This window comes from Carassius carassius, chromosome 30, assembly GCF_963082965.1.
Source record: "Carassius carassius chromosome 30, fCarCar2.1, whole genome shotgun sequence".
Lineage (NCBI taxonomy): Eukaryota > Metazoa > Chordata > Actinopteri > Cypriniformes > Cyprinidae > Carassius > Carassius carassius.
In genome coordinates this window covers 20,184,575-20,207,047 of record NC_081784.1, presented here as the reverse complement: position 1 = coordinate 20,207,047, position 22,473 = coordinate 20,184,575, and the positions used below count along the sequence as shown (strand labels likewise).

Here is a 22,473-nt window from a genome sequence, read left to right as displayed (position 1 = left end):
CCTGCTGCAATGTGCTAAGAGCAGTTTCACCATTTGGAATAATTTGCAAAGAGCCTGCCAGTCCAATCAATTACACACACCCTCAGTGCACTTAAGAACTTCAAAGAGCCACGTACAGGAGGAACACAGTCTTGAGTCACCAGGACAGAACAGACCGCCTGGACTGCACTGCCATTCCAATGACCTTTCTGCCACTGGGACAGACAGGCAAAGAGAAAGCCAGTGCCAGTCTGACTCAGACTTCTCATAAGACATTCTTGTTCTGTTCACTCATCCACATGCAGCCCCCACATGCCATTTTAGCTGAGGTTTGAATTCTGATGAAGTCAAAGTAGCAGACTTCAGTATGGGATTGGGTGAATAGCTAATGGTCTTATGGCCTTAATGAATTATCATTCTCCGGTAATGACTACCAGTCAAAATTGTGGACGTATTTAACCCTTATTTTTAATATTTTCTACAATTTAATTAATGAAAGTGCACATCCCTTCCTTAATTCACACCTACAAGTGTACACTCTCTCCTGCTAGCAACTTAATAAGAGATGCCTTGTTGTTCCTTCACAACGAGGCACAAAGTCATTCTCCAGGACCTTCACCCTCTCTGCTTCTCTCAGGTGAAATGAGCAGCTAACCTCCACTGCTGAGACCATCACTTCTTTCAATAAGCTGCTGAAGACACAGTCCTAATTTTTTCCTCATTTTGGACATCTACTCAAAAAATTTCATGAATATTATATTTATATTATATTCTTTATTAATTAATTTTCTAATTTTATCCAACATGATTTATTAAATGGAGCAATACAAACAAAAGCAATTAATCCATTAAATTAAATCACAATTAATTAAATCACACAGAAAAACCTCCTTGACAGCAACCAATCTGGCTTCAGAAGTGGACATTCAACTGAGACTGCCTTGCTCTCAGTTGTTGAAGCCCTAAGAAAAAAAAACAGCATTTGCAAGCTTTTTATTCAACAGAGACTGGGTCATAAGAGGCATGGGTCAAACATTGGCAAACAGGTACATAATAGGCAAGATATAGTATTCCTAGGGCAAGGGTGGGTCAACGATCGGCGAACAATATCCAGAATGCTAGGCACGAGGGGAAATCCAATAACAAGAGCAATAGTCCAGGCAAGGTGCAAACACAGTCTCTCATTGAACACATGATCATGCTGGATAAAAATGCACACTTCACAAGATCTCACTGCTTGATTCAACCTAGTTTGCAAGGTTTGTGAAATTTGTTTTTACTGATATAAATGCAAATTTGCTTAATACTGACGGCAAACAAGAAAGTATTATAATGTTTGCCTTTATATTACTAATAATATAAAAGCAATCATTATAATACTTTTTGTATTCATTAATTCCTTTGTCTGACCATTCTATCTGATTATTAGACATTCTTCTATCCGTACTGTTAACGACGACAGTGAACAAGGGAGCACTGTCAAGTCACCTTCTCAGCACTGTCAAGATAAAGGTCCCTGTCACGATCATTAGATGGAGTGCCCATGAGCTTCAGTAGAGGGCACTCCACTCAGGACCATTCCACCCATCAACCACCAGATGTCACTTGGACACTAGCACCTCTCATACTGTTGCACCACACCCGAACTACATTACCCATGAGTCACTGCATCAGAATCACCCTGCCACACCTGCACCTCATTCATCAGCCAATTTCCTTGCCACACCTGCACCTCATTTACACACACACATATAAGCAGCACACTCACTCTCACTCACTGCAAAGTCTTGTTTAGCCAGTCTGACATTTCTGAGCATTTTTCCCTGTGTTTGTTATTCCTGTGTTTTGACCTTTGGACTGTGTATTCCGACTCTGATTCTCTGCTGCCTGTCCCGATCTCTGCTTGTTTCTGGTTACGATTCTGGTTATCCCCAGGTAAACAATGAATTAATCTTTTCTGTTTATTATAGCATTATAGTTTTGTATTGTTTGTAGTGTGATCAACATTTGCACAAGTACTAGTAGACATGTTAGGGAAATAACACGTAAGATTTTAATTATATTTGATAAAATGAACGAAATGAATTCATTTTGCTGAATGAGACTCAAAGGTCTGAGTTGGTAAAATGATCTAAACTTCCCATCGCTATTAGCCTGCTGCAATGTGCTAAGAGCAGTTTCACCATTTGGAATAATTTGCAAAGAGCCTGCCAGTCCAATCAATTACACACACCCTCAGTGCACTTAAGAACTTCAAAGAGCCACGTACAGGAGGAACACAGTCTTGAGTCACCAGGACAGAACAGACCGCCTGGACTGCACTGCCATTCCAATGACCTTTCTGCCACTGGGACAGACAGGCAAAGAGAAAGCCAGTGCCAGTCTGACTCAGACTTCTCATAAGACATTCTTGTTCTGTTCACTCATCCACATGCAGCCCCCACATGCCATTTTAGCTGAGGTTTGAATTCTGATGAAGTCAAAGTAGCAGACTTCAGTATGGGATTGGGTGAATAGCTAATGGTCTTATGGCCTTAATGAATTATCATTCTCCGGTAATGACTACCAGTCAAAGTTGTGGACGTATTTAACCCTTATTTTTAATATTTTCTACAATTTAATTAATGAAAGTGCACATCCCTTCCTTAATTCACACCTACAAGTGTACACTCTCTCCTGCTAGCAACTTAATAAGAGATGCCTTGTTGTTCCTTCACAACGAGGCACAAAGTCATTCTCCAGGACCTTCACCCTCTCTGCTTCTCTCAGGTGAAATGAGCAGCTAACCTCCACTGCTGAGACCATCACTTCTTTCAATAAGCTGCTGAAGACACAGTCCTAATTTTTTCCTCATTTTGGACATCTACTCAAAAAATTTCATGAATATTATATTTATATTATATTCTTTATTAATTAATTTTCTCATTTTATCCAACATGATTTATTAAATGGAGCAATACAAACAAAAGCAATTAATCCATTAAATTAAATCACAATTAATTAAATCACACAGAAAAACCTCCTTGACAGCAACCAATCTGGCTTCAGAAGTGGACATTCAACTGAGACTGCCTTGCTCTCAGTTGTTGAAGCCCTAAGAAAAAAAAACAGCATTTGCAAGCTTTTTATTCAACAGAGACTGGCTCATAAGAGGCATGGGTCAAACATTGGCAAACAGGTACATAATAGGCAAGATATAGTATTCCTAGGGCAAGGGTGGGTCAACGATCGGCGAACAATATCCAGAATGCTAGGCACGAGGGGAAATCCAATAACAAGAGCAATAGTCCAGGCAAGGTGCAAACACAGTCTCTCATTGAACACATGATCATGCTGGATAAAAATGCACACTTCACAAGATCTCACTGCTTGATTCAACCTAGTTTGCAAGGTTTGTGAAATTTGTTTTTACTGATATAAATGCAAATTTGCTTAATACTGACGGCAAACAAGAAAGTATTATAATGTTTGCCTTTATATTACTAATAATATAAAAGCAATCATTATAATACTTTTTGTATTCATTAATTCCTTTGTTTGACCATTCTATCTGATTATTAGACATTCTTCTATCCGTACTGTTAACGACGACAGTGAACAAGGGAGGGAGAATGTGAGCTATGTGCGCTCAGGGGCTGCCTTTCTCAGCACTGTCAAGATAAAGGTCCCTGTCACGATCATTAGATGGAGTGCCCATGAGCTTCAGTAGAGGGCACTCCACTCAGGACCATTCCACCCATCAACCACCAGATGTCACTTGGACACTAGCACCTCTCATACTGTTGCACCACACCCGAACTACATTACCCATGAGTCACTGCATCAGAATCACCCTGCCACACCTGCACCTCATTCATCAGCCAATTTCCTTGCCACACCTGCACCTCATTTACACACACACATATAAGCAGCACACTCACTCTCACTCACTGCAAAGTCTTGTTTAGCCAGTCTGACATTTCTGAGCATTTTTCCCTGTGTTTGTTATTCCTGTGTTTTGACCTTTGGACTGTGTATTCCGACTCTGATTCTCTGCTGCCTGTCCCGATCTCTGCTTGTTTCTGGTTACGATTCTGGTTATCCCTGACACCCCTGACGCCATTCCTGATCTCTGCCTGTATTACCATTCTGTTTAATAAATGCTGCATATGGATCCGAACGCCTCCGACTCCTTGTTACAGAAGACTTCGCCGTACCAGGATCCAGCAGCCCAGTATCCCCTTGTCACTGAGGTATCGGTTCCTGTTTCAATGTCAGCATATCACCAATCCAGCCTAACCACAGATCCAGTTGACCTGCTGTTAGATCTAAAGCAAGGAGATCGATCTATTGAGGACTATGTTCAACAGTTCTGTGAATTGGTTTATCGAGTTCCTCTAGACGATGAAGTCTTGTTTAAGGATTTATTTCGTTTTGGACTCAATGAACCAGTAAAATCATGGTTACCTAGAGGGGAGTTTAATTGCAGCTTAAGGGACATAATGGACTTTGCACTCTTGTTATGTGGTTCTCCTTTCACTGTGGGATAGGCAGAGGACTTTAAAGCCCCAAAACCACTGCACAAGATGGCCGCCAGCCCAGCGCTGCTGCACAAGATGGCCGCCAGCCCAGCGCCGCTGCACAAGATGGCAGCCTCAGTTGAATTTCCAGAGTCAAGTCAGGTCCCCGTCGACTTTCCAGAGTCAGGTCAAGTCTCCACTGACCGTCCAGAACAAGGTCAGGTCACCATTAACACCCAAGAGTCAAGTGAAACAACAGTTAAACTTTATGAGTCAAGTCAGGTCCCTGTTGATTTCCCAGAATCTAGTCAGGTCACCATTGATCAGGTCCCTTTTGATTTCCCAGAATCTAGTCAGGTCACCATTGATCAGGTCCCTGTTGATTTCCCAGAGTCTAGTCAGGTCACCGTTGATCAGGTCACCGTTGACCATCCAGAGTCAGGTCAAGTCTTCGCTGACCATCCAGAGTCAGGGTTAGTTACCGTTGACCTTCCAGAGTTAGGGCTAGTTCCTGTTGACCTTCCAAAGTCGAGTCAGGTACTCATGGACCCTCCAGAGTCGAGTCAGGTGCTCATGGACCCTCCAGAGTCAGGGTTAGTCACCGTCGACCTTCCAGAGTCAGGGTTAGTCACCGTCAACCTTCCAGAGTCAGTTCCGGTGACCGTTGAATTTTCAGAGTTGAGTCAGGTTCCGGTTGACCCTCCAGAGTCTAGTCAGGTGCTCGTGGACCCTCCAGAGTCAGGGCTAGTCACCGTTGACCTTCCGGAGTCAGGGTTAGTCACCATTGACCTTCTAGATTCAGGGCTAGTCACTGTTGACCTTCCAGAGTCAGGACTAGTTACCATGGACTTTCCAGAACCAAGGCAAGTCACCGTTGACCTTTCAGAGTCAAGTCAAGTCACTGGTGATCGTCAAGGACAGAGTCAAGTCACTGGTGATCGTCAAGGACAGAGTCAAGTCACTGGTGGTCTTCAAGGACAGAGTCAAGTCACTGGTGGTCTTCAAGGACAGAGTCAAGTCACTGGTGGTCTTCAAGGACAGAGTCAAGTCACTGGTGGTCTTCAAGGACAGAGTCAAGTCACTGGTGGTCTTCAAGGACAGAGTCAAGTCACTGGTGGTCTTCAAGGACAGAGTCAAGTCACTGGTGGTCTTCAAGGACAGAGTCAAGTCACTGGTGGTCTTCATGAGCAAAGTCAAGTCACTGGTGATCTTCATGAGCAAAGTCAAGTCACTGGTGATCTTCATGAGCAAAGTCAAGTCACTGGTGATCTTCATGAGCAAAGTCAAGTCACTGGTGATCTTCATGAGCAAAGTCAAGTCACTGGTGATCTTCATGAGCAAAGTCAAGTCACTGGTGATCTTCATGAGCAAAGTCAAGTCACTGGTGATCTTCATGAGCAAAGTCAAGTCACTGGTGATCTTCATGAGCAAAGTCAAGTCACTGGTGATCTTCATGAGCAAAGTCAAGTCACTGGTGATCTTCATGAGCAAAGTCAAGTCACTGGTGATCTTCATGAGCAAAGTCAAGTCACTGGTGATCTTCATGAGCAAAGTCAAGTCACCGGTGATCTTCATGAGCAAAGTCAAGTCACCGGTGATCTTCATGAGCAAAGTCAAGTCACCGGTGATCTTCATGAGCAAAGTCAAGTCACCAACGATCTTCATGAGCAAAGTCAAGTCACCAACGATCTTCATGAGCAAAGTCAAGTCACCATTAACCTCCGTGAACTAAGTCAAGTCACAGTTGATCCTCAGGAACCAAGTCAAGTCACAGTTGATCCTCAGGAACCAAGTCAAGTCACCAACGATCCTCATGAGCAAAGTCAAGTCACCAACGATCCTCATGAGCAAAGTCAAGTCACCAACGATCTTCATGAGCAAAGTCAAGTCACCAACGATCTTCATGAGCAAAGTCAAGTCACCAACGATCTTCATGAGCAAAGTCAAGTCACCAACGATCTTCATGAGCAAAGTCAAGTCACCATTAACCTCCGTGAACTAAGTCAAGTCACAGTTGATCCTCAGGAACCAAGTCAAGTCACAGATGAACTTCATGAACTAAGTCAAGTCACAGTTGATCTTCATGAACCCAATCAAATCACCACAGATCTACCAGAGCCTCGTCACATCTCAGCCGAACTCCCAGAGCCTCGTCACATCTCAGAGCTCTCGTCCTATCCTGTCACGGCCAGGGAGGCCGTCAATGAGCTCTCATTCATTCCGGTCAGGGCTACGGAGACCATCCACCAACTCTCTGTCTGTCCTGTCATGGCCACGGAGGTCCTCCATGAACTCACCGCCTGCCCTGTAATGGCCAAGGAGGCCAGCTACCATCTCATCACGGCCACGGAGGCAGCTATTAACCTGTTAATGTTCTCTGTTTCAGTCCCACCTGAGCAGACTTGCTCTCCTGTGCCATCGACTCCACTGTGGTGGTCCTCTGCTCTGCCCTGTTGGGTTTCTGTCCCGTCTGCTCGGCTGTGGTGGTCCTCTGCTCCGCCCTGGTGGGCTTCTGTCCCGTCTGTGGTGGTCCTCTGCACCACCCTGGTGGGCTTCTGTCCCGTCTTCTCAGCTGTGGTGGTCCTCTGCTCCGCCCTGGTGGGCTTCTGTCCCATCTTCTCAGCTGTGCTGGTCCTCTACTCCTCCCTGGTGGACTCCAGCTCCACCTGCTCCACTCTGGTGGGCTCCCACGCCACCTGCTCTACCTTGGTGGACCCTGGTTCCCGAGTTAGACCCATGGCGGGCTCCTGTTCCCGACTTAAGCCCATGGCGGGCCCCTGTTTCCTATGTCAGGCCCATGAGGGTCTCCTGTTTTCCTGAGTTAGGCCCAGGAAGGGCTCCAGTTCCGCCTGCTCATGGACCTGGCCCTCCATCCCTCCCCCTGTTCTGCCTCCGCTCCACCGCCCTCCTAGATAGTTTTGAGCGTCTGGAAGCCGCTCCTTTGGGGGGGGGGGGGGCTATGTCACGATCATTAGATGGAGTGCCCATGAGCTTCAGTAGAGGGCACTCCACTCAGGACCATTCCACCCATCAACCACCAGATGTCACTTGGACACTAGCACTTCTCATACTGTTGCACCACACCCGAACTACATTACCCATGAGTCACTGCATCACAATCACCCTGCCACACCTGCACCTCATTCATCAGCCAATTTCCTTGCCACACCTGCACCTCATTTACACACACACATATAAGCAGCACACTCACTCTCACTCACTGCGAAGTCTTGTTTAGCCAGTCTGACATTTCTGAGCGTTTTTCCCTGTGTTTGTTATTCCTGTGTTTTGACCTTTGGACTGTGTATTCCGACTCTGATTCTCTGCTGCCTGTCCCGATCTCTGCTTTTTTCTGGTTACGATTCTGGTTATCCCTGACACCCCTGACGCCATTCCTGATCTCTGCCTGTATTACCATTCTGTTTAATAAATGCTGCATATGGATCCGAACGCCTCCGACTCCTTGTTACAGTCCCGCCTCGAACGCATCGGACAAGCAGAAAAACTTATCAGCCGATGCTGATATTTGAAAAATACCAAATATCATCCGATTTATCGGCCTTGGCGATATATATCGGTCGACCACTCCATATGACCCCTTAAAAAAATGTGCTTATACTGCCAATCTTTCAAATACGCTACTTTGTTTGAAATTTTATCTAATTCAGTTAAAAATATTAAGAGTTTGGTACCAAAACGTGATAAATGACTTTTTTTTTTTTTTATTGAGTTCTGCCAAATTCAGTATTGTATCTGATCGGTATTGAAAAGTAATTTTTTTATTTCAGGCAAAATGCATTATCCGAGTTATTCTGTCATGTTTTCTCCCTTCCTGTCCAAACCATGACAAACGCCAGTCTCCCTACTCTGCAGAATGCAATATATCCGCTCAACCAATCACAGCGCTCCATTCCACACTCTCTAGACAGTAATGGCGGCATTCTGAATACACCCGGCATCCTTGTTTTCCTCAACTACTTTGTACTTTGTGATCAACAATCAAACTTGGGGCTACACGATAAATCGCATGTGATTCTCATGCGCATCTCATCAATAAAGCTGGTTCAGTGATTAATAGTAAATCTCTATCATGGATACACAGAGCCGTAGATCACTGACAGTGACAAGCTATGCCAATCGCGTTCATAATTGCAGTTGAGTCGCATTCAATTATGAACGCGATATTGCGTACAGTAGCTTGTCAGTGTTTTAATTAATGCCATTTATGTTTTTGTTAATACAGCATATAGCACTAGTCAACTAAATGAATGTAACATGGCAAAGATGAATGCTTGAATGTAAGATGAAAGTTGAATGTAAGGGAAATGTAATTTTCTTACCACAATTACAATAGGTAGAAACATGGCTGTCAACAGAAATAAATAATTTTAATTAATATTATGATTTCTGACCTGTTTTTAGAAAGCAGCACAACACTGTCAATACTGTAAATATCTGTAAATACTTATTTTATATTATGTATTTAATTATATTATTTATGCATCATATTATGCATTTTTAATGAATTTTTTCTGTATTTTAGTCACTGCATTACTTTCACTAGAACATATTTCAGCCAACATTTCTCATTTTCATTCGTTTTTAAATATTATATTATATTATACAAATGCAAACAGCCCTCTCACTCTTGTTTAGCATTTGATCTCTCCTTTCTCGATAGTGAGAGAATTTCTCTGCTGCAGGTGTTTCTAATCAAATTCCACAGTGAGATGGCTGAAATCTCGTTATGATAAGTTTTAATAGTGCCGCCGGAAAATGATTAGCAGCGAGGTGTGAATCCCCTGGGAATCACGGAGCTTCTCTGTTGAGTCTGATGTAGAATAGGATGGAATGTCAGCATTGAGCCTGGAACCCAGCAGAGCTCCAAATCTCCGGGCACAAATCCCTAAAACCTTATTCACATTTGGTCTCTTTGGTTCAATTGTAGTTGCAGGGGCAGTATAATTTATTTTTGTGAAGATCCCAATCAAAGCCTCTTCCCATGGAGATGTTAGACATGACATTGTGGTATCCAACACCAAAGTCTTTGTTCTGATATGACATGCTTTTTCCCTTAACTGTGCAAACCTTATAATAGTATCCTCCTCACTTCACCAGAAGATGTCAAATGAATCAGCCATATTAAGAATTTTATGTAGTGCAAATCTGTCACAACAATTTTCAAAGTACCCAAGACAAAACATAATAAACATCATGATACATAACCCTCACAGGCACATGAACATTCAGAGAAATACAGGAAACTGGAAGCAGCACAAAGGAAAATGCTGACCTCATCTACTACCTCATCTGACTGCTGCAAATACAACCACACATGCTCATTAACGCTGTGTATGTGCTGCCCAAAAATAGAGAGGACAAAAGTACATTCTTGGATTAATATGGCACATAAAATGTTGATAATTAATCAAGAATGACTCCTTGTGCTCTAAATAGGGAAAAGTGAGAGCTGCATAGTCTCTGTGTGCTCAAGTGAGAACAATAAAGTGATCAGTGAAACTTATATTGTGTTTACTGATAAAAGAGCAGGAGCATCTAAGGACTGAGGCAGTCAGTAAAATATTGCTTTTACACTGTTTACTCTGTTCCTTTGGTTTTACTCCTCAGTTTCCTGTCACATTGTGTCCTGCCATCATCTAGCCCTACATCACATTTCTTTCACATTTTAACGTGTTACATCTTCAACAGTGTTTGAATGTCCTGCTCTAGTCACACGTTCAGACCCCCCAGAGAGCGCTGACTGGCCGCTCTGCAGCCTGTGGCCCCGCTCCGAGACTTCCTGTCAGCTGCACTGTTATTGTCCCCTCTATCAGATAACACACACAATGTTACGAAAACACTCTGTTACATTCACAAACACACAGAAAAAAGATAACAATCACGTGACCGCAGCAGAAAACTAAACACATTGTTGGTGATTTGAAGGACTTACTTTGAAAAACACAAAACAGTTCTGATTAGGTTGCTGCAATTACAAGGTGTGTATGTGTGCTCATGAATTATTCATATATGCCATGGAGAGTAATTGTAGCAGTAATTAGGCTTAATTAACAGATTCTTCATTATTTAGAATGAGGGTAATTTGCAAATGACAGTTACTACAAAAAGCCAAATGGCACAATTAATTAGCCGTAGCTGTCATACTTTTAAAGGGTCATACAAATTCACTGAATAAATTAAACTTTTAGGGGAAAAAAAGCATTTCACAAGTGCATTTATTCTTCAAGTGACTGACAGCCCTAAAATGGTACCTTTCAATCCATTAGGTGGGCAAAACTGACCTAATCGGACATGCCTGTGGGATCCAGACTGTTAAATTAGTTTAGTACAGTATGCCACTACAACTACAAACTATGACATCTAAAAAGAGAGAGGGTGAAATTTAGGATTTTTGTCATATAGTGTTAAAGGGATAGTCCATAAAAAAAAACAATCTCTCATCCAGACCTGTGTGAATTTCCTTCTGCTGCTAAACACAAAAGAAGGCATTTTGCAGAATATTATAACTAAACATTTTCATCTCCATTGTATGGAAAGTCAAAGAGAACCAAAATTGTTTAGTTGCTAGCATTCTTTAAAATATCTTGTGTTCAGTAGAAGAAAGAGAGTCAGGTTTGGGGCATGAGGATGAGTAAATGATGACAGATTAAAATTTTTGTGTGAACTATGTCTTTAAGTCAGTGAGTTTTGTATGAGCTGATGATTCTAGGAATGATCTAGATACAGAAGTTTATAAATTATAATAAATACCATGACCCTGCACGTTAGTGTTTTAATGTTAATGATAATTAGGCTATTGGTCCCATTTCAGGCTAAATGCAAGTTAGCATTCTATCCGTTCTGTATGGTTTTCAGGATTATTAGTATTAGTGGGCCCCATTGATCAATCTAACATATAGCGCAGATCCGTGCGAATGAGATGTGAATGAATACATACACACAAAATTATCTTAAAATAACTGTCTCTGCAAGTATTTTCGTAAACACACACAGTTATGTCTTAAGTGAACGTAAACATTTTATTCGGTCTTAAAGGGGTAGCAGCCTATAAATACCTGCTGTTCTATAAGCGCCACCTGCTGTCAGAGAGTGACATTTGTATCTCATTCACAAAGCTAAAATCAGACTATTCTGTTAATGCTTCAAATTTTTTAATTATACAATCTAAATAACATGTATTTAGCATCTTTTTTGGATCATAATTCAAATTCAGTGTTTGCCTATGATTTTAAATAGACCACAGGCAAAGCCTTTGTTTATATGAAGAGATTTATTTTATTTGTATTATTTCTTTATTTGTTTTTATTATTTTTTTTATTTGATTTATTTGATGTTTTAAAATGTCAAGTTAGTTTTATTATTTGATATTTCAATTTCACAAAGAAATATGCAGCATTTTGTCTGAGAAATAAAAAAGGGACACATTTTCATTTATAATTTGTCTTAAATCTAATTTTATAAAAAAATGTATATATAAATAAATGGTAAGAAAATTTAATTGTGAAATCTGTATCCTGAATTTTATTGGATCGAAAGTTGAGTGAATCATTACATCCCTATGAAGGGCAACCAGGGATTTTTACATTTTGCGAGCCCTGCATTTGAATATCATGGCCCTAAAAACATCCTGGTTTAGAAGCCTCGCCCTTAAAGTTTCCGACATGGAGAAATGAAACCCGGCCAAAAAGAGGAAGTAATCTCATGAAAGAGACATTGATCTTGCTCCAAAAACATACATTAACCTTGTATTTGCAAATAATTAAGTTAAATTAATTTATGCAATTTATATACAGTTTATATAAAATTATATATTAAACTATAAAATAAAACACAGATTAGGCTATAGTGGCATTCATTATGAACAGCATACAAATGTCAAGCAAACCTGAATTTGCATTGGGCTCTAAGAATCTAAATGTTTCCAATTTTTGCTATATTTGTAACATTTGTTTGTATAACTATTATTCATTACGTAGCCTAAACATGGCTTTATACTTGAGTCATGTTCTAATATCCTCATATGAGTGTTATAATTCAGTCATGTAAAATCCTTCACATGCGCAAAAAAATTAGTTTGGGCGTTGCAAGCTGATTTTACAGCGGACCTAAAATAAACAGTGTAACTTTTGTTTTTGATTGACTGCATTTTAGTTGGATGATGTATGGCTGAAATGTCAGGCAACGGTAGAACTAATGTTGATTGGGTGAGGTGCCTTTGTGATCAGATGGATTTAATCAAATAAAGATATAAAGAAAAGAAAAGAAATGCATTAAGAGTGTCACAAAAATGAGCGTAGTTTATACTTGTTGCACGGTGTTTTTTTTTCTTTTGTTAATTTGTTAATTATATTATAGTCAATTATATATTTTGTGTGATCCTATTTATTTTATTCCTTTTATAGACTTAATTTCAGTTTTTCTCCTTTCACAAAAGCACTGCAGGTAAATGATGCGATGACTGAATCCTCATGGTCTTGTTTACACTGCTATTCACGCATATAAAGCTAAAGCTAAAACCAAAAAGACATGCAAATCTTACTATTTAACAATCGACTAAAGGCTGATTTATACTTCTGCATCGAACCTAAGCCATAGCCTATGCATAGACGCACATCCTAAACCATAGCCTACGCCATAGCCTGACGTGCACCTTTCCAAAAATCTAATACCGCCTCAATTCTATGCGAACCGCAAGCGCTGTGATTAGTCTGCTAGAACCCCTCCCTCCATGTGTACTTGAGTTTTGTGTGTTTATGTGCACTGTAATATATTTTAATGTTACACCTTCTTATATAAAATGAAACGAAGCAAAGAGCAAGTGTCTTATCATTTATTATACTAAATAGCATTATACAACAGTAGTTGTCCACGACAAACAGTGTTGATCTGCCGTGGTTCAAGTATTTGAGAAGATGGAGAGAATGCCATCTTCTCTTGTTCCATTGACGTCTCCTTTTGTAGTTTTAAATAATAATTTAATTATTTTATATTTATTTGCAGCCATCACGGCTATAATGCTTCTCTGACGAGCCTCTTCTTCTTCGCTTTTTTCATGGTACTGCAGGTTACACCAGCAACATGCACGTAGACACTACAGACTAGTGGTTGTCAACGAGGACAATGACCCAGAAGTATAAATTAAAACTGACGCATAGCCTACGGCGTAGGTATAAATCGTAGAAGTATAAATCAGCCTTAATGAGCTTCATTTGATGCGATAAAAGCGTCTGCTAAATGATTAAATGTAAATTTGATGGTCAGGACAACAATAAAATGCTGACATTTACTATATTGCACACAATTTCAGGTAACTCAAAAACTTGCGTACACGAGCTGAGACCAGATGTGAAATTTGACCATAGCCACCGCTTGCATCCATATAGATAAATTCTAAGTTTTACGTTGAATTTTTTGAAGTGTGCATCCATTCTTGTAGAACTAATGCGATCCACAACCCCACTGAAGAGAGACAGATCTCTTTTGACACTTACAGCTGTAGGGAACAAATGTGAAAAGGACAAATAATTTAGCTAAATGAACACTTAAATACACATGCTTGTGTACACAATATTAGTAAAAAGTATGCACTTTCCCATCACCCTAGTAAAAGACATAGTAAAAGAATACAAAATAGGATTCGGCCTCAGTGTTTTTGGGAATGTTAATGTCAGTCACTTTTACATAAATCCTCTATTGTCCTTATTAGCTAATGTGCAAGTCTGGCTCAAATGAATCAGACTTGATAAATTCAATTATGCTGTTATCCAGTCTAAAAAGTCAACTGGCGCCCAAGTCTTGGGAAAGAGTTTAGTCATGAATGATGCATGTGCAATAATAGAATGAAGTCATTGCCATCAGTGGACCCAAAATATTCTCCTCAGTGTGTGCTAAAATGCTCTGATGGACTGAAATAAACAGATTTCAGATCTCCTCTTTCATCCCTTCATTTCTCAGTTAGGAGTTCCATTCTAAATGACAATGATCACACTTTCTGATCACACTTTCACAGACGTGCTGTCTGAGAATGAGGATTATTCTTTCTGGCACACATACAAAAACACTAAATGTGTTGTCATTAATTATTTGTGTAAAATTCTATAAACAAGGCAGAATGAGATCACAGGGAGTGTGTATGATTTATTGATAAGGAAGATGAGAGTCTTTTTAACCTCTTTATGATGTCTTATTAGGTAATGTCTCAACCTACATTTGCAGTACTTATTTGTATGTGTCATGGTTCTCATGCTCATGCGATTAAAAACTGGTGTCGAGTGAAATTTTTATGAATTTCTATAGTAAATACAGATTTTTACAGATATGCACAGCGCTAAAATATTTCATGGACTAAATATTGATTTGTGAATGAAATATCTATTAAAGTTTTTTTGCAAGAATCATAAACAATTCTAAAGGACTGTAAAGTTATTTCAGTATATTTTAATGTGATATCATATACAAAGTATTATGCACCTTATTTCAAAGGTTTGATTTCAGTAAGAAGTTTTAATGTTTTCTTGATAAAAGTCTCCAACACTTTTCACCAACATTGTATTTATTAAACTTAAAATAAAGAAGAAACAACTAAAAAGTCTTTCTGTTATACATTAATAAAAATGAATAAAATACTCAATGCCCATGTTATCTATAAACTACCCAAGCAGTAGTAAAAATTATTATTATTTTTTAATAAAGCAAATCATTATCTATTTTTATGTATTTTTTTTATAATGGGATGAGAATAATGAAACACAATATCTTAAGAGTTTCAAAGTTTGCACATTTATTTTTGCCCTAAATAATTCACTCAAACTTCAAACAACACTACAACAGCATTTTCCAGGGACCACATGGCCGCTGTTAAACTCTGCGTGTAAAGTGACTCATTTTCATGGTAAAATCCCTGTAGCTGTCCTCCTCAATTCAATTAATTGTGTTTTCTTTGTTGAAATACTGCATTGAATTAAAAACAACAGGGAAACTGCCTGTAGAACAAGCATTATTGGCCCTGCTAGTTTCACTGCCAAACTGTTGCAGGCTTTTGGCTTTTGGCTTTGTTTGGGGCTGTTGCCATGACACATGAGGCCTGCATGTGCACTGCCTGGGGTGAAAGAGAGCAAGAGGGGGAGGGAGCCAAAGTTTGCAACAAAAACAGAGGGAGAACTCCACAGAGAAGAGAGGAAAGAGAACGATAGAGCATAGGAAAAAAACTAATAAAATCCTGAACAGGTGGAGTGTTAGTGAACATGCATAAATCAATCGCAGGAAGGCAAACGAAGTGAAGTAAAGGAATCCATAAAAGTTGAATCAGAGAGAAAGGAAAACTCAACTCAAAGTTTAAAGAAGACAGGGGGCTGGTCGGCTCTTTAACATCTCAAAGCATATGGGCTCTCCTTGAACAGGGGCACGAGTCGCATCACAAACCTCCCGAAGACAATCTCTCCTGTCTCACTGCCCAAGCCTCCCTGGGCATCCCATCCAGCAAGCCTTTCAGAAAAGAGCCGGCTGGCTCAAACTCCAGAATGAGATGCAGCGGGCGACAGTATTCGCACAATACCACACAGGAGGTGCTGCCATCTGGACTGAAATACCTGCCAATCAACAGCGGACATTTTGTTTCACCCAGTGTGCTGGCACAGTGGTGCCCATTACTGAGAATCTGCCAGTGGGAAACAGCTCCCATGCCCCGACAGCTATAAAGTACATTGAGTGTAAAGTCATTTTTAAATTCGAAATCACCTTCATTATTACACCAAGTTCACATAGAATATGCAATGGTGGTATGAATATGCAAGGTTAAATTGACTAAAACTAATCGACTAGTCGACTTCAATGCTCTGCCATGACGCTTTAATCTTGACGACGACTAGTCGCCGGTCCTATAGAGGGCGCAACAGGATAATAAATGTTTGAAGGACTTCCACATTTACGCACCATTTCCAAACAGTTAAAATGACAAATAAATGTATACTCCAAAAGGTCCACAAGACATGTGTGATTATATTACTGGATGCTCGAAATTTAACAGGAGAATGCACATTATAAACAGCTTATTGTACAGGTAAGTTAATTGCTATTCTAATCGAATGCGTTGCTGCACTGTAACACACACACAGCTCGTACGTCACATGCTGATCGTTCGCCCAAAGAATCATTCAGCGCGGAAATGTACTGTCTACGCTGTTTTGTGATTCCTCAATAAAATAGCTTAGAAACTAAAACGTTCTAGCATATATTTGTTTATAACTAAATCCCACAGCATACTAGAGAGACGCTTCCATGTAGAAATAATTCACACAAGCAATCGCTCTCACTAATGCATTCATATAAGTGTAATCTTTACTGTGCTACTTTATCTGTATCTGATGTAGAACGAGCAGAAATCTGTGAGAAATAAAACGTCCCAAAGGCAAAAGAACTGATAAAAATGAGCTATTATAGGAGCAATAGCCATGTACGCAGTGCTGCGTCATATGCCATAGCTGTGCACAAGGAGTTTTTAGCAGCTACAGACTTATTTGTTCTTTAATGACGTCATCAGCGACTAGTCGACTTAAAAATCACTATAATATTTAATTTCTACAAAAGAAGTTACTTACATTAATAAATTGAGCATCGCGTTAGTTCAGTCAGGTCACATTAGTCACGCTTGCATCAGCTGACAGTCAGCTGTTCCTGACGTGTACCAATCCAGTCTTAACACCTATCACCTGCGGTCTATTTAAATTCCCATTCTTCAGCGTCTCTTCCATCGCATCGCTGCTTGCAATTAACTCCCTCCTCCAACCCCAACTCCACCAACTGAACCTGTAATTTGATCTAACTTTGTTCTTTCTTTACAGTCTCTTCATTGGAAGCAGTCTCTATCACATTTTGTTTACAACTCATGTAATTGAGAATTGTAATTATGCTTATAATGGTTCTGTTCTGTACCCCAGGGGGGTTTGTCTTGCTGCTCTCCCCGCTATGTCCAAGCATGGCTGCATGGACAGGCAAGTGGAGCGTTGCCCAGAACATAACCATATCGCTAACACTAACTGTATGCAATATAATTGTTATAAAATATATACTTGACGGTAGTGGTCCTGATTGAAATGATTTTAAGCAGCAATAATGTTATATTTTTTGTTCATTACATATTTTTGTATGTTTCATTTAAATTACTTTAAAAACTTAGACTTGAAAATTTTTTTGACTTTTTATTTAATTAACTAACAATTTTAAGTAAAGACTGCTAAAGTGAACTTGCGTAAAAACTTAAGGCACTTTTATAGTGAACTAATTCAGGTTCAAATTGCAGCATACTAGACTTAGATACAGGGAGAACTATTAATCGGACTTACAAAAGTTTTAGTGACACACAAAAGTTTTATTTGAGACTTTGTAGCAAGTAAACTAGATTAACCATGAAGGCAAGGCAAGGCAAGGCAAGTTTATTTATATAGCACATTTCGTACACAATGGTAATTCAAAGTGCTTTATATAAAAGAAAGTAAAATAGTAATGAAGAAAAATAATAACACGAATAAAACAAAAAAAACCTTTTAAAATTATTAAAAAATTTACTTATTTAAAATGAATTTAAAACAGTTAGAAAATGATTTGACATAAAATAAAATAAAAAAACTGTGAAAATATAGTGCAATCCGTTCGGACATTGCACACTGCTCATTCAATAAATGCACAGCTAAACAGATGAGTTTTAAGTCTAGATTTAAATGTGACTAGTGTTTTAGCACATCTGATCTCTTCTGGAAGCTGATTCCAACTGTGGGCGGCATTGTAACTAAAGGCGGACTCCCCTTGTTTTGTGTGAACCCTTGGTATTTCTAACTGACTCGATCCTAATGATCTGAGTGGTCTGTTAGGCTTATATTCAGTGAGCATATCTGAAATATATTTCGGTCCTAGGTCATTTAGTGACTTATATACGAGTAAAAGTACTTTAAAATCAATCCTAAATGTAACTGGAAGCCAGTGTAAGGACCTGAGGACTGGGGTGATATGCTCCGATTTTCTGGTTCTAGTCAGAATCCTGGCAGCAGCGTTCTGGATGAGCTGCAGCTGTCTAATGGTCTTTTTGGGAAGGCCGGTGAGGAGCCCATTACAATAGTCCACCCTGCTGGTGATGAAGGCATGAACAAGTTTCTCCAAGTCTTGGCTGGAAACAAAACATCTAATTCTTGCAATGTTTTTTAAATGATAGTATGCTGATTTAGTTACTGCTTTGACATGACTATTGAAACTAAGGTCTGTCTCCAGAATCACACCAAGATTCCTGACTTGATTTTTAGTTGTTTGACGCCTAAAGTCAAGGTATGCATTCACCTTGAACACTTCATCTTTGTTTCCAAATGCAATGACTTCAGTTTTTTCCTTGTTTAACTGAAGAAATTTCTGGTACATCCAACTATTAATTTCATCAATGCATTGGCAGAGGGAGTTAATGGGGCTGTAGTCATTTGGAGATAAGGCTAGGTAAATCTGGGTATCATCCGCATAGCTGTGATAGGCAATTTGGTTCTTTCTCATTATTTGACTTAGTGGGAGCATACACAGGCTAAACAAGAGCGGTGCACGAATTGACCCTTGTGGGACTCTGCATGTCATGGACGTCCACTTAGACTTATGCTCTCCTATACTCACATAATAGCCTCTCCCTTCTTAGTATGACCTGAACCATTTGAGTACCATCCCAGAGAGCCCGACCCAGTTTTCCAGTCTCTCTAGTAGTATGTTATGATCGATCAAATGCAGCACTGAGATCTAGCAATACCAGCACCGATATTTTGCAGTCACAATTTAAGCGAATATCATTTATTATCTTAATGAGTGCTGTCTCTGTGCTGTGATGCGGTCGAAAACCAGATTGAAAATTGTCCAGGTATCCATTTGAGTTTAAGTATTTGTTCAGCTGATTAAAAACTACCTTTTCTATAATTTTGCCTATAAAAGGAAGATTAGATATTGGTCTAAAATTGCTCAAAATGGTGTTATCAAGATTGCTCTTTTTCAGGAGGGGCTTAACAACTGCAGTTTTTAAGGAGTTTGGAAATGTCCCAGAAAGAAGTGAGGTGTTCACTACTTCTAAAAGATCTGCTTCTAATATATACATGAACAGAAATGTATATTCTACTTTAAAGGGATAGTTCACCCAAAAATGAGAATTCTGTCATTAATTACTCGCACTCATGTTGTTCCAAACTCATAAAATCTTTGTTCATCTTATGAACACACATTAAGATATATTTGATAAAATCTGAGAGCTTTCTGACCCTCCATTTACAGCAATGCAACTGAAATGTTTTATGGTCCAAAAAGGAAGTAAAGACATCAATGAAATAATGTGAGATCGGTGGTTCAACCATAATGTTATGAAGCTACAAGAATACTTTTGAGAGCAAAGATAACAAAAATAACATCTTTATTCAACGATTTCTTCTCTTCTGTGTCAGTCGACGCACATTGACAAGAGAACCAGGATGCATGTGTGTGATGTTGCTGACGCAGGAGCCAGCGTTCTGAAGTAGAACACACATGTCCTGCAGCTTGTTTTCAAGCAGACGAATGCACACACATGTGTTGTGGTATACTCTCGTGAAGACTGAGCAGCGGAGACTGTTACTTGGTCAGTTTGACACATTTCAATTGTGGGCATTTGCAAAAAGCAGAAAAACGTCCAGCGTGAGAATGAGCAAGTAACATCTAGGAGCCAGTTGTTTCTGAGTAAGCTGCTCTTTGCCATGGTAGGAATTTCCAACCACTAATGATTATTCAGTTCAATCCAGTGGTCAGAAACAGACACTTGGAATAATAGCAGAATGGAGAGGAGCTGTGGCTTACTGTGAAAGTGGCCATTTTGAGGAGATGCCACTGATAGGATGGTAATAAAGTGATTAAGTATTTAAAATGTACTATGGTCTGAAAAAACAATACTAAGTGAAATCCAGACCATCCATATATGGACAAGATACTGCCCAGCAGAAATGACTGTTAACCAGTGTTTCTTCAAATTCAAAAGGTTTTGATAAAAAAGTAATCTCAAATACTTATCCAGACTTAGTTGAATAAATCACAGTATATAATGTAGCCTGATTGTGTTTTACAAAGGCTTCAAATAAAAACTGCCAAATAAATCAATGTCCAAAAATCTATGGAAATACCATGGTATTTATAGTACCATTGTTGATATCAGATAACTAGAATGTGGAAAACAAAACATATACCATTGTTTTGTATAATATATAATTAACTGTAACCTTCTCATAAATGGTGAAATAATGTAAATGATTTAATATCATATTATACAGAATTACAGATGTTTTTTTTTTTTTTACCGTGAAGTACATTAAATGAAAAAGAGCAATGTTATAGACAGAAAGATGTTTAGCTACGGTCTCATGAAGGAATAATTGGTACTCTTGTCTCTCTTTAAATAGACCACAGATAACTTTCTCTACTTGCTGTGGCTATTGATCTTCTTAAAATGGCTTCTCTGCCTCCTCTTGAAGCTTTCTGAACCAAGCATCAGCAGAAAGAGAGGAAAAAAAAATCTTGCGGTGTTTCTGAAAAGCCATAATCATCAGTCATACGATCAAACTGAAATCACATTGCAGATATGCACTGCAGTCGGGAGGAAAAGTGTCACAGTGCACATACCGGTAAATTAATTCCACACCAGTGCTTACATAACCAGCATGGCCTCAGACAAACTATACAAGCAAGAATATGTAATTCATCTCAAAAGTGCAGATATGGTGAACCAAGCAGGAGCCGCAAACCGAAAAAAAGACAACCTTGGAGCTGGTCATAAAAACTTGCAAACACGCCACAGCGGGATCAGCCGCAAGAGGATGTGGACATACAGACACAGTCCCAACAGATTCCAGCCGAGCTCAGACGGAGAGGAAAAGAGTGCCATGGAAAGTTTTGATTCAGTGCAGTCAGCTGAGTCAGACTCAACGTTAATGAGATCTCCCTCTGCATATATAACTGCAAGAACAGGCCAGTCTGTCACAATAACAACTTTTTGTTTTGAGATATACTGACCCAGAAATATAATATAATTTTGTTTTAAAGACGGTTTTATGCATCTGAATATATAACTATAATGTAACAGCATAATAATGCAAGAAGGCCAACACATTTCAAAATGACAAACAAACAAACAAACTTTTCATTTTTAAGAATATTTAGATCATGGAAATTAAGTATAAAAATATTAGATACCTTAAACTAGTAAATAAACATTTTCTAACAAAAAGTAAAAAAAAAAGAAAAAGAATGAAAAATCTTCATACAAGTTCTTTGTGCATTTTTCTATCTACAGATTTTTTCCTGACCTTATTTTCTCTGTAAATTAAAGGGTTAGTTCATCGAAAAATTAAAATTATATCATTAATGACTCACCCTCATGTCGTTGCAAACCCGTGAGACCTCCGTTCATCTTCCGAACACAGTTTAAGATATTTTAGATTTAGTCCAAGAGTTTTCTGTCCCTCCATTGAAAATGTGTGTACGGTATACTGTCCATGTCCAGGAAGGTAAGAAAAACGTCATCAAAGTAGTCCATGTGACATCATAGTGTCAGTTAGAATTTTTTTAAGCATCGAAAACACATTTTGGTCCAAAAATAGCAAAAACTACGACTGCAGTGTAGTGATATCCGGTTCGCGAACAAATCACTCGATGTAATCGGATCTTCTTGAACCAGTTCACCAAATTGAACTGAATCGTTTGAAACGGTTCGCAACTCCAATACGCATTAATCCACAAATGACTTAAGCTGTTAACTTTTTTAATGTGGCTGACACTTCCTCTGAGTTCAAACAAACCAATATCCCGGAGTAATTCATGCACTCAAACAGTACACTGACTGAACTGCTGTGAAGAGAGAACTGAAGATGAACACCGAGCTGAGCCAGATAACGAACAATAGACTGACTCGTTCGAGCTGTTTGAAACGATTCAGTTCGAT

General features: G+C 39.3%; 1 protein-coding gene across 2 annotated transcripts in view; it reads right to left on the bottom strand.

Annotated features, from left to right (window-relative positions):
* Positions 1-22,473, bottom strand: part of LOC132110855 (leucine zipper putative tumor suppressor 2 homolog) — a 77,270-nt gene that overhangs the window by 6,988 nt on the left and 47,809 nt on the right. The window lies entirely within an intron of this gene.